Source organism: Phyllobates terribilis, unplaced genomic scaffold (assembly GCF_046119375.1).
Source record: "Phyllobates terribilis strain yellow unplaced genomic scaffold, ASM4611937v1 Scaffold_11__3_contigs__length_659146591, whole genome shotgun sequence".
Lineage (NCBI taxonomy): Eukaryota > Metazoa > Chordata > Amphibia > Anura > Dendrobatidae > Phyllobates > Phyllobates terribilis.
The window spans coordinates 139,862,965-139,879,857 of NW_027362771.1; positions in this window are offsets into that span (position 1 = coordinate 139,862,965).

Sequence of the window (16,893 nt, forward strand, 5' to 3'; positions counted from 1 at the left end):
AGATCGTTGGCTTCAGCTGGAATAGGCGTGATGGTAAGTATGGTTTAATTTAGAACAATAAAGAATTGTGTGTTTATTTCAATTAAAGGACTTTATTCTGGGTGTTTGTGTTTTTTTTTAACTTTGACTATGGGGTTAGTAATGGGGGTGTCTTATAGACGCCTCTCCATTACTAACCTGGGCTTGATGTGAGCTGGCATTATAAGCTAACATCAACCCTAACCCTATTACCCCTCTGCCACCGCTTCAGGGCAGTGGGAAGAGCGAGGCTAAGTGCCAGAATTGGCGCATCCTATGGATGCGCCATTTCTGGGACGGCTGACGGCTGGTGTTTCTAGCCTGGGAGAGGGCCAATATTCATGGCACCCTTCCTGGGCTATTAATATCAGCCCCCAGCTGTCTGCCTAGCCTTTGCTAGCTATTAAAATAGGGGGAACCCCACGTCTTTTTTTTCGGGGGGTCCCCCATTTTAATAGCTAGTAAAGGCTAGGTATTCAGCTGGGGGCTGATATTAGTAGCCTGGGAAGCTCCATGGGTATTACCCCCTTCCTAGGCTTCAAACATCTGCCCCAGCCGTCTGCTTAACCTCCGCTAGAGACTATAATTACGGGGAACCCCACACCAATTTTTTTTTTAATAAATCCTTTATTTTAACACTAAATGACAAGTACAGTAACCAACACTGTCACTGTACTTCTTATATATGTGACTGACATGTTTCTATCTATCTAATCTATGTGTGATGCTCTATATTTCTGTTCTAAATTGTCGGGTACCGCTGCTGAATTGCCGGCCGGCTTCTTTAAAGAGACGGTGCATGAAAACACTATTATTTTTTTAAATAAATCCTTTACACTATATGACAAGTACAGTAAGCAACACTGTCACTGTACTTACTATATATGTGACTGACATGTTTCGATCTATCTAATCTATGTGTGAAGCTCTATTCTTTCTGTTCTAAATTGTCGGGTACCGCTGCTGAATTGCCGGCCGGCTTTTTTAAAGAGACGGTGCCTGAAAACACTAATATTTTTTTAAATAAATCCTTTACACTAAATGACAAGTACAGTAACCAACACTGTCACTGTACTTCTTATATATGTGACTGACATGTTTCTATCTATCTAATCTATGTGTGATGCTCTATTCCTTCTTGTCTAAATTGTCGGGTACTGGTGTATGCCGCTGCTGAATTGCCGGCCGGCTTTTTTAAAGAGAGCGTCTTCTGAGCAGTTTGTCAGCTTTAGGACACCTTTGAAGGTGTTTTCTATGTGTTTCTATGTGTTTTTGTTTGCCTGCCATTGGTTTTAACGGTGCTCGACGGTGTTCTAAGGTGTTCGACGAACAGTTCCTCGAACATCCCGGTGTTCGACGAACCGAACCGAACCCAAACACTACGGGGGTGGCTCAACACTACTCACGACGTGTGCAGCAAAGGCCCCGCATATTTTGATGTATGAGGCCTAAGCAAACTGAAAATCATAGTATGGAAAGAAGAGGTTAAAAAGTATGCTTGAAATGGGGAAAGGGGAAAAGAAGAAATGTGGAGGACCAGACAGTGGGCTGCGGGGATGGCAGGATAGGTTAGCAGTGAGGTGAGCATTATTATTGTTTTGTTGTTTTTTTTATATATATACCATCTGGGTCGGTCTGGGCTGGCGGGATACCGGGAATTTTCCCTGTGGGCCCCGCCCCCTGCTGCAGAGGAGAGGGGGGAGAAGAGAGCAAAAAAAAAAATCCTGTGGTTTTAAGGGGCATGGGCCCTTTAACAGCGCAGGCACAGTGTATGCAGGGACGCGTGCACGCGGCGTTCATTACCTGAACCACCGCAGCGCACGTACCAGTGAAGCAGCTGAAGCTGCGCGTCTCCCTTTGCCGGCCGGCATATGACGTCATCGTCATGCGCCTGCTGTGAAGGAGGCGTGCAACTCAGGAGAAGAAGGACACCGCACGGGAGCTCAGGAAGGTAAGAGGTGTGTGTGTGTTTTGTGTGTGTGTAATGATCTGGGCCTCTGGCTGGACACACAAGGGGTTAGCCTACTGGACACAAAAGGGGGGGTCCTGGCTGGACACACAGGGGGGGAACCCTGGCTGGACACACAAGGGGGGCCCAGCTGGACACAAAAGGGGGTTCCTGTCTGGACACACAAGGGGGAACCCTGGCTGGACACACAAGGGGGGGCCCAGCTGGACACACGAGGGGGAACCCCAGCTGGACATGCGAGGGGGAACCCTGGCTGGACACATGAGGGGGGGCCAAGCTGGACACACGAGGGGGGCCAAGCTGGACACATGAGGGGGGCCAAGCTGGACACACGAGGGGGGGCCAAGCTGGACACACGAGGGGGGCCAAGCTGGACACATGAGGGGGGAGCCCTGGCTGGATACACCACGAGGCGGGAGCCCTGGCTGGATACACAAGGGGGGCCCTGGCTGGATACGCAAGGGGGAACCCTGGCTGGACACGCAAGGGGGAACCCTGGCTGGACACACAAGGGGGGGCCTTGGCTGGACACACAAGGGGAGAGGCCCTGGCTGGACACACAAGGGGGAGCCCTGGCTGGACACACAAGGGGGGCCCTGGCTGGACACACAAAGGGGGACCCTGGCTGGACCCAGGCAAAGGTGGGCAGGATGGGTATATGGGGGGCAGGCTGGACACATGGAGGCCAGGATGGATATATGGGGGGGCATGCTGGACACATGGAGGCCAGGACGGATATATGGGGGGGCTGGCTGGACACATGGAGGCCAGGATGGATATATTGGGGGGCAGGCTGGACACATGGAGGCCAGGATGGATATATCGGGGGGCAGGCTGGATACATGGAGGCCAGGATGGATATATGGGGGGCAGGCTGGACATATGGAGGACAGGATGGATATATGGGGTGGCAGGCTGGACACATGGAGGCCAGGATGGATATATGGGGGGGCAAGCTGGATACATGGAGGCCAGGATGGATATATGGGGGGGCAGGATGGACACATGGAGGCCAGGATGGATATATGGAGGGGGCAGGCTGGACACATGGAGGTCAGGATGGATATATGGGGGTCATGCTGGACACATGGAGGCCAGGACGGATATATGGGGGGGCAGGCTGGACACATGGAGGCCAGGATGGATATATGGGGGGGCAAGCTGGACTCATGGAGGCCAGGATGGATATATGGGAGGTGGCAGGATGGACACATGGAGGCCAGGATGGATCTATGGGGGGGCAGGCTGAACACATGGAGGCCAGGATGGATATATGGGGGGGGGCAGGCTGAACACATCAAGGCCAGGATGGATATATGGGGGGGCAGGCTGAACACATGGAGGCCAGGATGAATATATGGGGGGGAGGCAGGCTGGAGACATGGGGGGCTAGGATGGATATGTGGAGGGGCAGGTTCGATACACGTGGGCTAACATAAATATATGGAGGGGCACGCTGGATATATGGGGGGTGTCAGGATGGATATATGCAGGGGGTAAGGGCAGGATGGATATATGAGGAGGCAGGCTGGACACATGGAGGCCAGGATGGATATGTAGGGGGAGCAGGCTGGACACATGGAGGCCAGGATGGATATATGGGTGAGCAGGCTGGACACATGGAGGCCAAGATGGATATATGGGGAGGCAGGCTGGACACATGGAGGCCAGGATGGATATGTAGGGGGAGCAAGCTGGACACATGGAGGCCAGGATGGATATATGGGTGGGGCAGGCTGGACACATGGAGTCCAGGATGGATATATGGGGGGGCAGGATGGATATATGGGGGGGTGTCAGGATGGATATATGCAGGGGGGAAGGGCAGGATGGATATATGGGGGGGAGGCTGGACACATGGAGTCCAGGATGGATATATGGGGGGCAGGCTGGAAACATGGAGGCAAGGATGGAAATCTGGGGGGGGGCAGGCTGGCCACATGGGGGGCTAGGATGGATATATGGGAAGGGGCAGGCTCGATACATGTGTGCTAGGATAAATATATGGAGGGGTCACACTGGACAAATGGGGGCCAGAAAGGATATATGCAGGGGGGTGTCAGGATGGATACATGGAGTCCAGGATGGATATATGGGGGGTGCAGGCTGGAAACATGGAGGCAAGGATGGATATGTGGGGGGGAGGGCAGGCTCGATACATGTGGGCTAGGATAAATATATGGAGAGGCCACCCTGGACATATGGGGGCCAGAAAGGACATATGGGGGTGCCTGGCTGGACAAGGGACTTAATTACTGTTTGGGGGCCAGATTGAGGAACATACTTTATTAGTTTATGGTGGCCAGTGGGGGACATTATTACTTTAGATTCCAATTATTATTATTACATTATTACTTCTGTAATATAATTTACTTTTTAGGAAACTGTTTTCCATGGGATGGGACAAAAGAGGAGTCCTGTTACTGTGCAGGATGGCACTATGTTGCTTTTTTTCTTCAACTGGTATAGTGTAGAAGTTGGGGGGGGGGAGTGGGAATATTCTCTAGAAGAGATCAGTTATTGGTAACTGTGTGTTATTTTCTGCAGAGACGATTCCTGGCTGGAAGAAGTGATGGCCGTCTGTACCTGATGAAGAAGAAAAGCGAAGATGAAGGACTTCACCTAGAGACGTCACTGGTGAGTCAGTGTAATACATGTACACTTACACTACACATGTGGTCAAAATTGTTGGTACCCCTTGTTTCATGAAAGAAAAACCCACAATGGTCACACAAATAACTTGAATCTGATAAATTACAAATTTTTGAAAATGAACAAATGAAAGTTAGACATTGCTTTTCTGCTTCCACAGAATTAAAAAAAAAATTAACCTCATGAAATAGGCGTGGACAGAAATGATGGTTCTTCTTAACTTAATATTTTGTTGAACAACCTTTTGAGGCAATCACTGCAATCAAACGATTCCTGTAACTGTCAATGAGACTTCTGCACCTCTCAACAGGTATTTTGGCCCACTCTTCATGAGCAAACTGCTCCAGTTGTATCGTGTTTGAAGGTTGCCTTTTCCAGACGTCATGTTTCAGCTCTTTCCAAAGATGCTCAATAGGATTTAGGTCAGGGCTCATAGAGGGCCACTTCAGAATAGTCCAATGTTTTCCTCTTAGCCATTCTTGGGTCATTATCCTGTTGCAAGACCCATGACCTGCGACTGAGACCAAGCTTTCTGACTCTGGGCAGCACATTTCTCACTAGAATCCCTTGATAGTCTTGAGATTTCATTGTACCCTGCACAGATTCAAGACACCTTGTGCCAGATGCAGCAGAGCAGCCCCAGAACATAACAGCCTCCCCCATGTTTCACAGTAGAGACAGTGTTCTTTTCTTGATATGCTTCATTTTTCCATCTGTGAACATAGAGCTGATGTGCCTTGCCAAAAACTTCCATTTTTGTCTCATCTGTCCATAGTACATTCTTCCAGAAGCTTTGTGGCTTGTCAACATGTAGTTTGGCAAATTCCAGTCTGGCTTTTTTATTTATTTTTTTTTCAACAATGGTGTTCTCCTTCGTCGTCTCCCATGAAGTCCACTTTGGATCAAACAATGATGGATAGTACGATCTGACACTGATGTTCCTTGAGCTTGAAGTTCACCTTTAATCTCTTTAGAAGTTTTCCTGGACTCTTCTGTTACCATTCATATTATCCGTCTCTTTGATAGTGTTGAGCCACCCCCGTAGTGTTCGAGTTCGGTTCAGTTCGTCGAACACCCGTGTGTTCGCCGAACTGTTCGTCGAACTGTTCGGCGAACACCTTCGAACACCGTTAAAACCAATGGCAGGCAAACAAAAGCACATAGAAACACATAGAAAACACCTTCAAAGGTGTCCAAAAGCTGACAAACTGCTCAGAAGACACAACTAACACATGGAAAAGTGACAAGTACATATAGTCATGCGAAAAGAAAAGAGGTGGAGGAGTAAAAGGAGGGGGAGACACAGATATAGGCATGTCATGCCCTTCTAAAATCCAAAAAGTGAGAAGCCGACACGGCCAGTCCGCTCCTGCCCGTGCCACCTCCGTGTCGCCGGGTTTGTGCCAGAGCCGCGGTGAACCCTGACGGCCAGCCCCCCTCTCCCAATACTGGTGCCTGTCCGCTGGTGGGTCGAGCGAGCCCCCCTGTGGTGGAGGCAGCTCTAAGCTTTTTAATTTAAATTGTCTCTCTAATTTGAATGAATACACTTTAAATCCATTTACAAGGATCTATTGGAGGGCAAGTCTCATGCCAGCAGCCGCGTAATTCCAGCTCCAGTAGCGTCCACTAAAGCTGCTGCAGTTAAATAGCTTTTATAAGGATCGAGCTCGGCTGTCCACCGCAAGGCATCCTACTGCCAGTCCCAGCCCCTATGCCTTGGTTGCCTCCTGATGCTCTTCACTGAGTATCCCGTGGTCCCGAAGCATTTCCTTTGAAAAAATTAAGTGTCCAAACTACAGGTGGTGTAGCTTGCTTAACAGCCGGGATAATCCGCTGACTAGCAGACACTGCTACTAGGCACAAAGTATTTCCTGGGCTAGATGCAGTTAAAAATTTGTAATTATATACTCTCATTGGATGCTGAGAAAGCATTCCATAGAGTCTCCTGGCACGCCATATATGATTCTCTTAAAAAGCTTTGGGTAGGGGTCTAGGGGACCCTTTTATAGCCAAAATCACGGCCCTGTATCGCAATACGTCACCTAGGCTGAAGATAAATGGAACTGTAGCACCCTGAGGGCTCGGTTGCTACAGAGGTATTGCACCGCACCCAGAGGTGTGATATCTCACTCTCAGGTAAGGATGGAGTGTGGATCAGGACCCGACACCTGCATGCATTACACCACATTGCCGTGGGGCAGGGCGACCAATATGCCCCTGAGATGGGCACGACAGTCCCTGTCCCTGGCTGGAGTGGGGGGAGGGAACACTGAGGAAGGGGAACCCTGTAGTGCAGGAGCAGGGAGGAAGCAGTTGAGAAGGGAGTATAAAAGGTGGGCACCATCTTAGTTCAGTGCAGAGAAGTCTGAGCAGAAGTGACAGGGAGCAGGGGCTCTGCATGAGCTCTGCTCCGGAGGTGGGCCTAGTAACAGAGGCCCAGGCCTGGAAGAGGGAGAAGGAAGGAAGAGGAGAGGAGAAGGCTCCAGGAACGAGGAACGAAGGGATCCCAGGGGTGCGGACGGGCGAGTCGCCACTGCACGCCCGAATCCACCTGCGTGGAGGGGTCAGGCCAAAGGGGGAGACCAGTCCCCGAAACTAGTGGAGGCAGGAAATGACCCTCAGCTAGAAACCGGAGGCTGTGACATTTTATGTGGCGCAGCCCCTCGCTACACCTGCTAGGAAGTCACCACATAGGGTCAGGGAAACTGGCGCCAAGTTTACCAAGAGGAGGCCCGAGGCAGCCGGACAGAAGGGTTGGTAAGAAAGGCCAGACAAAGGACACACAAAGGGGGTCCTGTGAAGCGCTCCAAAGTTATCTGGGAGTTGTCTGAGCCCCTCACCTGGTGAGCACAGTACGACGTGGGCAGCCGTTACCTGCAGACGTGGTCTGGATAATAAGAACTGTGAGTAAAGGCCCTGGACTGCATCACTGACTCCGTGTCATTACTGCTGCTGCCCTGCACCATCACCCTCATCCTCCGCATACACTGCCCTGAGGCTATACTCCTCCCGTGGGGAGTTATGCTACGCTCTGCTGCACCCACAACACCAGCCTCTGCGGTCTGCCCTGCAGCGGCGGTTCACTCTGACCGCAATCCACGTGTGGCGTAGTCGGACATTTAAACATCAAAACCACATAAATAGTTCCGCCACTGGTTTGACCGCCCTGAGCCACGGAACCGGGTCGCCGCCACGGAGACTACAACCACCAGCATCCACCAAAAAGGGTCCGGCTCCGGGTGTCCCAAACCCCAGGGGGTGCATCAGAACATTTTCATCACCTTTCACAATCACCAATGGGACAAGGCAGGGATGTCCTCTGTCCCCTCTCTTATACATCCTAGTGACGGAGCACCTGCTCTCATCAATTCGCAATAACCCCAATATTAGGTGGATTGAGGTGGGAGGCACCGAGTACAAGTGCTCTCTATTTGCTGATGATGTCCTAGTATATATCACTCAATCACATATATCCATCCATGCTGTTATGGCTGAAATAGATCACTTTGTTACATGGTCAAATTTTAAAATCAATGCAGCGAAGTCTGAGGCCCTCGATGTCTCCCTCCCCAAATCCATACAGGATTCCATCCAGTCCAACTTTCCCTTTGCCTGGCCCTCACAGGGTATCAAATACTTAGGAATTCCTATTCATAGAGACCTTTCCCATCTATGTTATCTTAATTTTGGGCCCTTTATTAAACAACTCCATACAGACCACGGTTGGCAAGTTAGAACTGTAAGATTCACTACGTGAACCACTGGTGTTTTGTGGAAAAGCACATGTACATTGTGTTCCAAATTATTATGCAAAAAGTGTTTAGGAGTGATAAGGGAAGAATTTGTTTGTTTGTCAGTTAAACTCATTGATGGTGATGTGTGTCAGGGCTCTTTATATCACTGTAAGCAATTGCAGACACCTGTGCTAATTAGTTTGGCAGGTGTGTCCAATGAAAGGCAAGACTACTTAAGAAGGCTGTCCCACATTATTAAGCAGCCTACATTTTCTGCCAAAATGGGAAAGAAAAAGGATGTGTCGGTTGCTGAGAAGCAACAAATTGTGGAGTGTTTAGGTCAAGGCATGACTACAATCAACATTGTGCGATGATCAGGATGAAGTGTCTTGGCAATCAAGAAGTTTGTAGCTGATTCACAGTACACACGTGTGCGTGCTGATAAGGGCAAAATGAGGACTCTTTCCTACAGGCAATTACGTTAGGTTAAAAGAGCAGCGGCAAAAAAGCCTTGTCATAGCAGCAGACAAGTTTTTGAAGCTGCTGGTGCCTCCAACGTCCCCCGAACAACAAGATGCAGGGTCCTTCAGAGGTTTGCAGCTGTGCATACGCCATCCTGTCGACCTCCTCTATCCACTTCACACAAGCAGAAACGGCTCCAGTGGGCCAAACATTACATGAAGACTGATTTCAAAACTGTTTTGTTCATGGATGAGTGTCGTGCAACGCTCGATGGTCCAGATGGATGGAGTGGAGGATGGCTGGTTGATGGACACCCCACGCAAACACGGCTACAGCGCCAACAAGGAGGAGGTGGAGTAATGTTTTGGGCTGGAATCATGGGGAGAGAGATTGTCGGCCCCTTTAGGATCCCTGAAGGGGTAAAGATGAACTCCATAATGTATGTGGAGTTTCTCAAACAGCACTTCCTGCCATGGTTCAAGAAGAAGAACCGTGTATTCCACAGCAAGATCATTTTTAGGCATGATAATGCACCATCTCATGCTGCACATAAAACATCTGCATCTCTGGCTGATATGGGCATAAAAGGGGACAAACTTATGGTGTGACCCCCATGCTCCCCTGACCTCTACCCCATTCAGAACCTCTGGAGCATCATCAAAAGGAGTGTCTATGATGGCGGGAGGCAGTTCACATCTAAGCAACAGCTCTGGGAGGGTATTCTGTCCTCATGCAAAACAATTGAAGCAGAAACCATCCAAAACTTGACAAATTCAATGGACGAGAGAGTTCAGAAGCTCCTTTCGAACAAGGGGTCCTATGTGAAAATGTAACATCACCTAGAATAAAGTTTTGAGTTGAAAACTGTTTGATTTCAGTTTCTAATAACCTGCTAATGCTTATAATTTCAAAAATGACCATTTTTTTGGTCTTTATTAAAATGAAAAGGTTGATCGAAAAGTTTGGGAGATCTAAGAGTGTGGCAACCCAGTAGTCAGGATGACTTCGAATTCTGACAATATGAGGGTCATGTTGCAGGTAGTGCAGCAAGAAGGCACTTATATGTCTTGCGCATCTCGGAGCCCCAAAATTATTTTCCGGGCTAGATGCAGCTAAAAATTATTATTAATTTTAAATCTGGTGGAGCTTAGTATAGATGGCCTAATAGAATCAGTGCTGCACACTGCTACAAAGCCCAAATTATTTTCCAGCCAAGGTACAGATAAACATGATTAGTAATTTTAAATCTGGTGGAGCTTAGTATAGATGGCCTAATAGAATCAGTACTGCACACTGCTAAAAAGACCAAATTATTTTCCAGCCAAGATACAGATAAACATGATTAGTAATTTTAAATCTGGTGGAGCTTATTATAGATGGCCTAATAGAACCAGTGCTGCACACTGCTACAAAGCCCAAATTATTTTCCAGCCAAGATACAGATAAACATGATTAGTACTTTGAAAGCTTAAAACGGTTGGTGAGGTGATTTTAACCAATCATCAAGCTTTTACTCTCCCCAGGATGACACAGGGGTAGAAAAGTCGTTTCGGATCCATGATTTGTTCATCTTTATGAACGTGAGTCTGTCTACATTATCAGTGGAGAGCCGCGTGCGCTTATCTGTCAGCACACCACCAGCAGCGCTGAACACACGTTCAGACAGAACGCTGGCTGCGGGACATGACAAGATCTCCAAGGCGTAAGTGGCTAGCTCCGGCCATTTATCCAGATTGGAAGCCCAAAAAGAGCAAGGGTCCAGTGACACAGTCATGGCTTCAATGTTTACTTGGAGATAGTCCTGTACCATCGTATCTAGGCGTTGACTATGTGTCAGACTTCTTGTCTCCTGTGGCCTTGCAAAGGATGGGCTAAAAAAGTGGTGAAATGATTCCGCAAAATTGATGTTACCAGCAGATACTGTGGTTTTGTTACGGTTTGAGTGCTGAAAACTCGACGGTCCCACGGTTGGCAAGTTGGAACTGTGAGATTCACTACGTGCACCACTGGTGTTTTGTGGAAAAGCACATGTAAGATTCTGCAACAGTCTCTGCTGATACTCCTGCATGCGTGCATCCCTTTCTATGGCAGGAATAATTTCTGCAAATTTACTTTTGTATCGGGGATCTAACAGTGTGCAACCCAGTAGTCAGGATTATTTCTAATTCTCACAATTCGAGAGTCATGTTGCAGGTAGTGCAGCAAGAAGGCACTCATGTGTGTTGAGCATCCAGGAGCACCAAGTCCCTGTTGTGTTGGTGGCGAGGTAACAATCATGCTTCCTTCCTCTGTCCTCCCCCCCCCCAACCTCGCACAACAGAAATGTGATCAAGGTCTCCCTCACCTGATGAGTCTTCCATCAGATCGTCCTCCACTTCTTCCTGGGCTCCTGCACCTTCCTTACTAGTTTGGCTGCTACCATGCGCCCTGGTAAAACCATCTCCCCCACCCTCACATGCCTGCCGCCTTGGTGCTGCCGACCGTCTGGACCTTGCAGATGTTAGCCCTTCCGCATACAACTCCTCCTCCTCTACTTCCTCCACCTCCTCTTGTGCCACCACCTGACTCCGAATTCTGTTTAACATGTGCTCCAGCATGTAAATCACCGGAATAGTCATGCTGATAATGGCATCGTCAGCACTAAACATCTTCGTCGCCATTTCAAAACTGTGCAGAAGGGTGCATAGGTCCCTGATCTGAGACCACTCCTCCAGCGTGATTTGCCCCACCTCTGGATCTCGTTGGCCCAGGCTATACGTCAGAACATATTGCACCAGGGCTTGTCGGTGCTGCCACCGTCGCTGCAACATGTGCAGAGTTGAAGTCCACTGGGTAGGCACATCGCATTTTAGCCGGTGAAGTGGCAGGCCCAACGACTTCTGTAGAGATGTAAGTCGCTGAGCTGCGGGATGCGAACGGCGGAAGTGAGCACACAGCGACTGTGCCCTCTGCAGAAGGCCATCTAGTCCGGGATAGTGGGCTAAAAATTGCTGGACAACCAGGTTCAACACGTGAGCCATACAAGGCACGTGTGTGACATTGCCCCGGCGAAGGGCCGCACCCAGGTTTGCAGCATTGTCGCACACGGCCTTCCCTGTTTTCAGGTCCAGTGGAGACAACCGTTCATGAAATTGGTTCTCCAGAGCTGACCACAACCCCTCAGCTGTGTGACTCACATTTCCCAGACATTTCAAAGTAAAAACCGCCTGATGACTTTGAGCCCTACTGCCAGCATAGTAAGGAGGTGTGCAGGATCCCTTCTGCGCAGTTAGAAAGCTTGTGGCATGACCAGATAGGCTTTGGGTGCAGGTGGAGGACCGAGAGCAGGTTGAGGAGGCAGAAGCAGTGGAGGAACTTTGAGATTAAGAGGATTGACGCACAACTCGTGGGGACGGCAAGACTTGGACAGCAGCCCCTTGTCCTGCTGTCACCATAGTTACCCAGTGCTCAGTCAGCGACATGTAACGCCCCTGTCCATGCCTACTCATCCAAGTGTCTGTGGTGAAATGCACCCTGTCACACACAGAGTTTCTCAAAGAAGCGGTGATGTTGTGTGCGACATGCTGGTGGAGCGCAGGCACACCTTTCTTTGAGAAGTAGTGCCGACTGGGCATCTGGTACTGGGGCACTGCGACGGACATAAGGTCTCGAAAATCCTCTGTGTCCACCAGGCGGAAAGGCAGCATTTCTGTAGCCAAGAGCTTGCAGATGGTGAAATTCAACCTCTTAACTTTCTCATGGCTAGGAGGAAATGGTCTTTTACTTGTCCACATCTGAGGGACCGAGGGCTGGCTATTGTGCTTAGACGGGGTTGATAAGGGTGTCCCCGGCAAACTGCCGGTCTGTGAGGAAGATGGAGGCGGACATGTTAGGTTGCCTTGATCCAAAGGTGGTGCTATCGATGTCGGACAGCGCTCAACACCAGCTGGTGTTACCACCTCCAAAGAAAATGATGACCTGCCAATCACGCTGGCTGTTGCGGGTAAAGAGGTGGCAGGTCTGCGCCCCAAAACAGGTGTGACTGCTGTCCCCCCAGTCACAGAGGATGAAGAGGCCGCGGATGCACAAGATATGGCAGACGATGGTTGGCCCGGCCGGCTAGGCTGCATTGTAGCACAGTGAGCTTCCCACTGCAACTTATGCTTCATGTCCATGTGCCGGTTCATACATGAAGTACTCAAACTATGTATTTTTTGGCCTCTACTTAGCTTTTGCTGAAAAATGTTACAGATAATACGACTTGGGTCATCTTTATCGATCTGAAAAAATGCCCAGGCTATGCAAGGCTTAGCACCCATGCGACCTGAAGAGCCACCACGACTTATGGTGAGAGGCAGAGTTGTGTTTGAGGATGCAGTTGTTGACGTGCTTCCAGTACTACGTCTCTGTCCAGGAAGGCGCAACCTGACCTCGTCGTCACTAGCATCCTCCTCGACCTCCTCTGCTGACCTCATCTCTTGGCTGACTGTGGGTTGACAGTAAGTGGGATCTCCAACCTCATCATCATCACCCTGTACATTATCACACCCGTCGTCCTCAGAGCCAACCTGTTCCTGCCCTGACAAAAAACTAAAGTTGTCACTCCAATCAGGTATTTGAGTCTCATCATCGTCTTCCTCATTGTCTCCACCAACAGGAGTTACAGTTTGGGAATGAGGGTCTACATTATGGTCAGAACCTTCTGCGTCTGGTCCTGGATCCGACTCATAAAGATTCTGGGCATCAGTGCAGATCATTTCCTCGTCTGGATTCACAGAAGCGCTGGAGTCGACCTCTGATTCCCAGGCTATAGTATGAGTAAACAGCTCTGCAGACTCAACCATCTGTTCTACCTCATACTCAGACGGGCAGCTGGAGATTTGGGAGCTGTGAGGAAGCAAGTGCGATTGGGGTGACACCTTTGAGGACTGGAGTATTTGTGATGTTGAAGTTGATGTGGAGGAGAGCTCACTTAAAGGAACACTTGATATCCGTTGAAGCACCTGCTGTTTTTGTGCCTCATCTGGAATTTGTAGCGATTGGCGTGGCCGTAAGAAAGGGATCTTATCACATTGTCCGCTAAAAGAAGTAGACATTTTAGTTTGGATGGAAGATGGTCTTTCTTCTGCAGATGTTAATGTTGCTTTAACACCTACCCCACGGACACAACCTTTTTTCCCCTTCCCAACACGCCTGTTCCCCTTTCCACCAGCAGCAGGCCTTTTTCCACTCATTTTGGTGGTTAACTAATTCACAACTCTGGAGTTGTTTGCACAAAAAAACAATGGATGGGAACCGAGCAGAGCTGAGTGGCCAAACTGTGGTATTAGGCCAAAACTATTGGCTGGGTTAGATGCAGAAAAAAATTATATTCAATTTGCAACCTGATAGAGGTCAGTATAGATGGACTAATAGAACAAGTCCCACACACAGCTAGAAGCCCAAATATTTTTTCAGAGGTAGATGCAGAAAAAAATTGTATTCAGTTTGCAACCTGATGGAGGTCAGTATAGATGGACTAATAGAGAAAGTCCCACACACTGCTAGAAGGCCAAATATTTTTTCAGAGCTAGATGTAGATAAAAATAATTTTTAATTTGCAACCTGATGGAGGTCAGTATAGATGGACTAATAGAGAAAGTCCCACACACTGCTAGAAGGCCAAATATTTTTTCAGAGCTAGATGCAGAAAAAATTATATTCAGTTTGCAACCTGATGGAGGTCAGTATAGATGGACTAATAGAACAAGTCCCACACACTGCTATAAGCCCAAATATTTTTTCAGAGCTATATGCAGAAAAAAATTATATTCAATTTGCAACCTAATGGAGGTCAGTATAGATGGACTAATAGAGAAAGTCCCACACACTGCTAGATGGCCAAATATTTTTTCAGAGCTAGATGCAGACAAAAAATTATTTTGAATTTGCAACCTTATGGAGGTCAGTATAGGTGGAGTAATAGAACAAGTCCCACACAATGCTAGAAGGCCAAATATTTTTTCAGAGCTAGATGCAGAAAAAAATTATATTCAGTTTGCAACCTGATGGAGGTCAGTATAGATGGACTAATAGAACAAGTCCCACACACAGCTAGAAGCCCAAATATTTTTTCAGAGGTAGATGCAGAAAAAAATTATATTCAGTTTGCAACCTGATGGAGGTCAGTATTGATGGACTAATAGAACAAGTCCCACACACAGCTAGAAGCCCAAATATTTTTTCAGAGGTAGATGCAGAAAAAAAATATATTCAGTTTGCAACCTGATGGAGGTCAGTATAGATGGACTAATAGAGAAAGTCCCACACACTGCTAGAAGGCCAAATATGTTTTCAGAGCTAGATGCAGACAAAAAATTATTTTTAATTTGCAACCTGATGGAGGTCAGTATAGATGGACTAATAGAGAAAGTCCCACACACTGCTAGAAGGCCAAATATTTTTTCAGAGCTAGATGCAGATAAAAATTATTTTGAATTTGCAACGTGATGGAGGTCAGTATAGATGGACTAATAGAGAAAGTCCCACACACTGCTAGAAGGCCAAATATTTTTTCAGAGCTAGATGCAGATAAAAATTATTTTTAATTTGCAACCTGATGGAGGTCAGTATAGATGGACTAATAGAGAAAGTCCCACACACTGCTAGAAGGCCAAATATTTTTTCAGAGCTAGATGCAGAAAACAATTATATTCAGTTTGCAACCTGATGGAGGTCAGTATAGATGGACTAATAGAACAAGTCCCACACACAGCTAGAAGCCCAAATATTTTTTCAGAGGTAGATGCAGATAAAAATAATTTTTAATTTGCAACCTGATGGAGGTCAGTATAGATGGACTAATAGAGAAAGTCCCACACACTGCTAGAAGGCCAAATATTTTTTCAGAGCTAGATGCAGATAAAAAATTATTTTGAATTTGCAACGTGATGGAGGTCAGTATAGATGGACTAATAGAACAAGTCCCACACACTGCTAGAAGGCCAAATATTTTTTCAGAGCTAGATGCAGAAAAAAATTATATTCATTTTGCAACCTGATGGAGGTCAGTATAGATGGACTAATAGAACAAGTCCCACACACTGCTAGAAGCGTAAATATTTTTTCAGAGCTAGATGCAGGAAAAAATTATATTCAATTTGCAACCTGATGGAGGTCAGTATAGATGGACTAATAGAGAAAGTCCCACACACTGCTAGAAGGCCAAATATTTTTTCAGAGCTAGATGCAGACAAAAAAATATTTTGAATTTGCAACCTGATGGAGGTCAGTATAGGTGGACTGATAGAACAAGTCCCACACACTGCTAGAAGGCCAAATTTTTTTTCAGAGCTAGATGCAGAAAAAAATTATATTCAGTTTGCAACCTGATGGAGGTCAGTATAGATGGACTAATAGAACAAGTCCCACACACAACTAGAAGCCCAAATATTTTTTCAGAGCTAGATGCAGAAAAAAAATATATTCAGTTTGCAACCTGATGGAGGTCAGTATAGATGGACTAATAGAGAAAGTCCCACACACTGCTAGAAGGCCAAATATTTTTTCAGAGCTAGATGCAGACAAAAAAATTATTTTTAATTTGCAACCTGATGGAGGTCAGTATAGATGGACTAATAGAATGATGCTATGCCCAAAAGATTTTACTTCACTAGGTGCAGTAAAAAAATTGGTATTCTATACACAGGTGGTATATCTTGCAACACAGATAGGCTACTCCACTGACTAACACACTCTGCAATAGGCCAAAAAGGATTAGCTTTGCTAGATTCAGCCAAATGCTGTGAAAAAAACTTGCACAGCACTGGCACAGACCTGCCTGGCAAAAACTGATAGGAACTGATGTAACCTAGTCCTGAAAAGGACTGCAATTACAATTAGTCTTTACTCCCACAACCTATCTATTTAAGAGCACAGACCTGCCTGATAAAAGTCGTAGGAAATGCTGTAACCTAGTCCTTAAAAGGATTGCAATCACAACTATTCCCTACTCCCAAGCTATCTGTAGATTTGTGCGAAAATTGGCTTGAAATTAACAAGGTATAGCGCACACAGCAACAGCGGTGCCGTCTAACACGC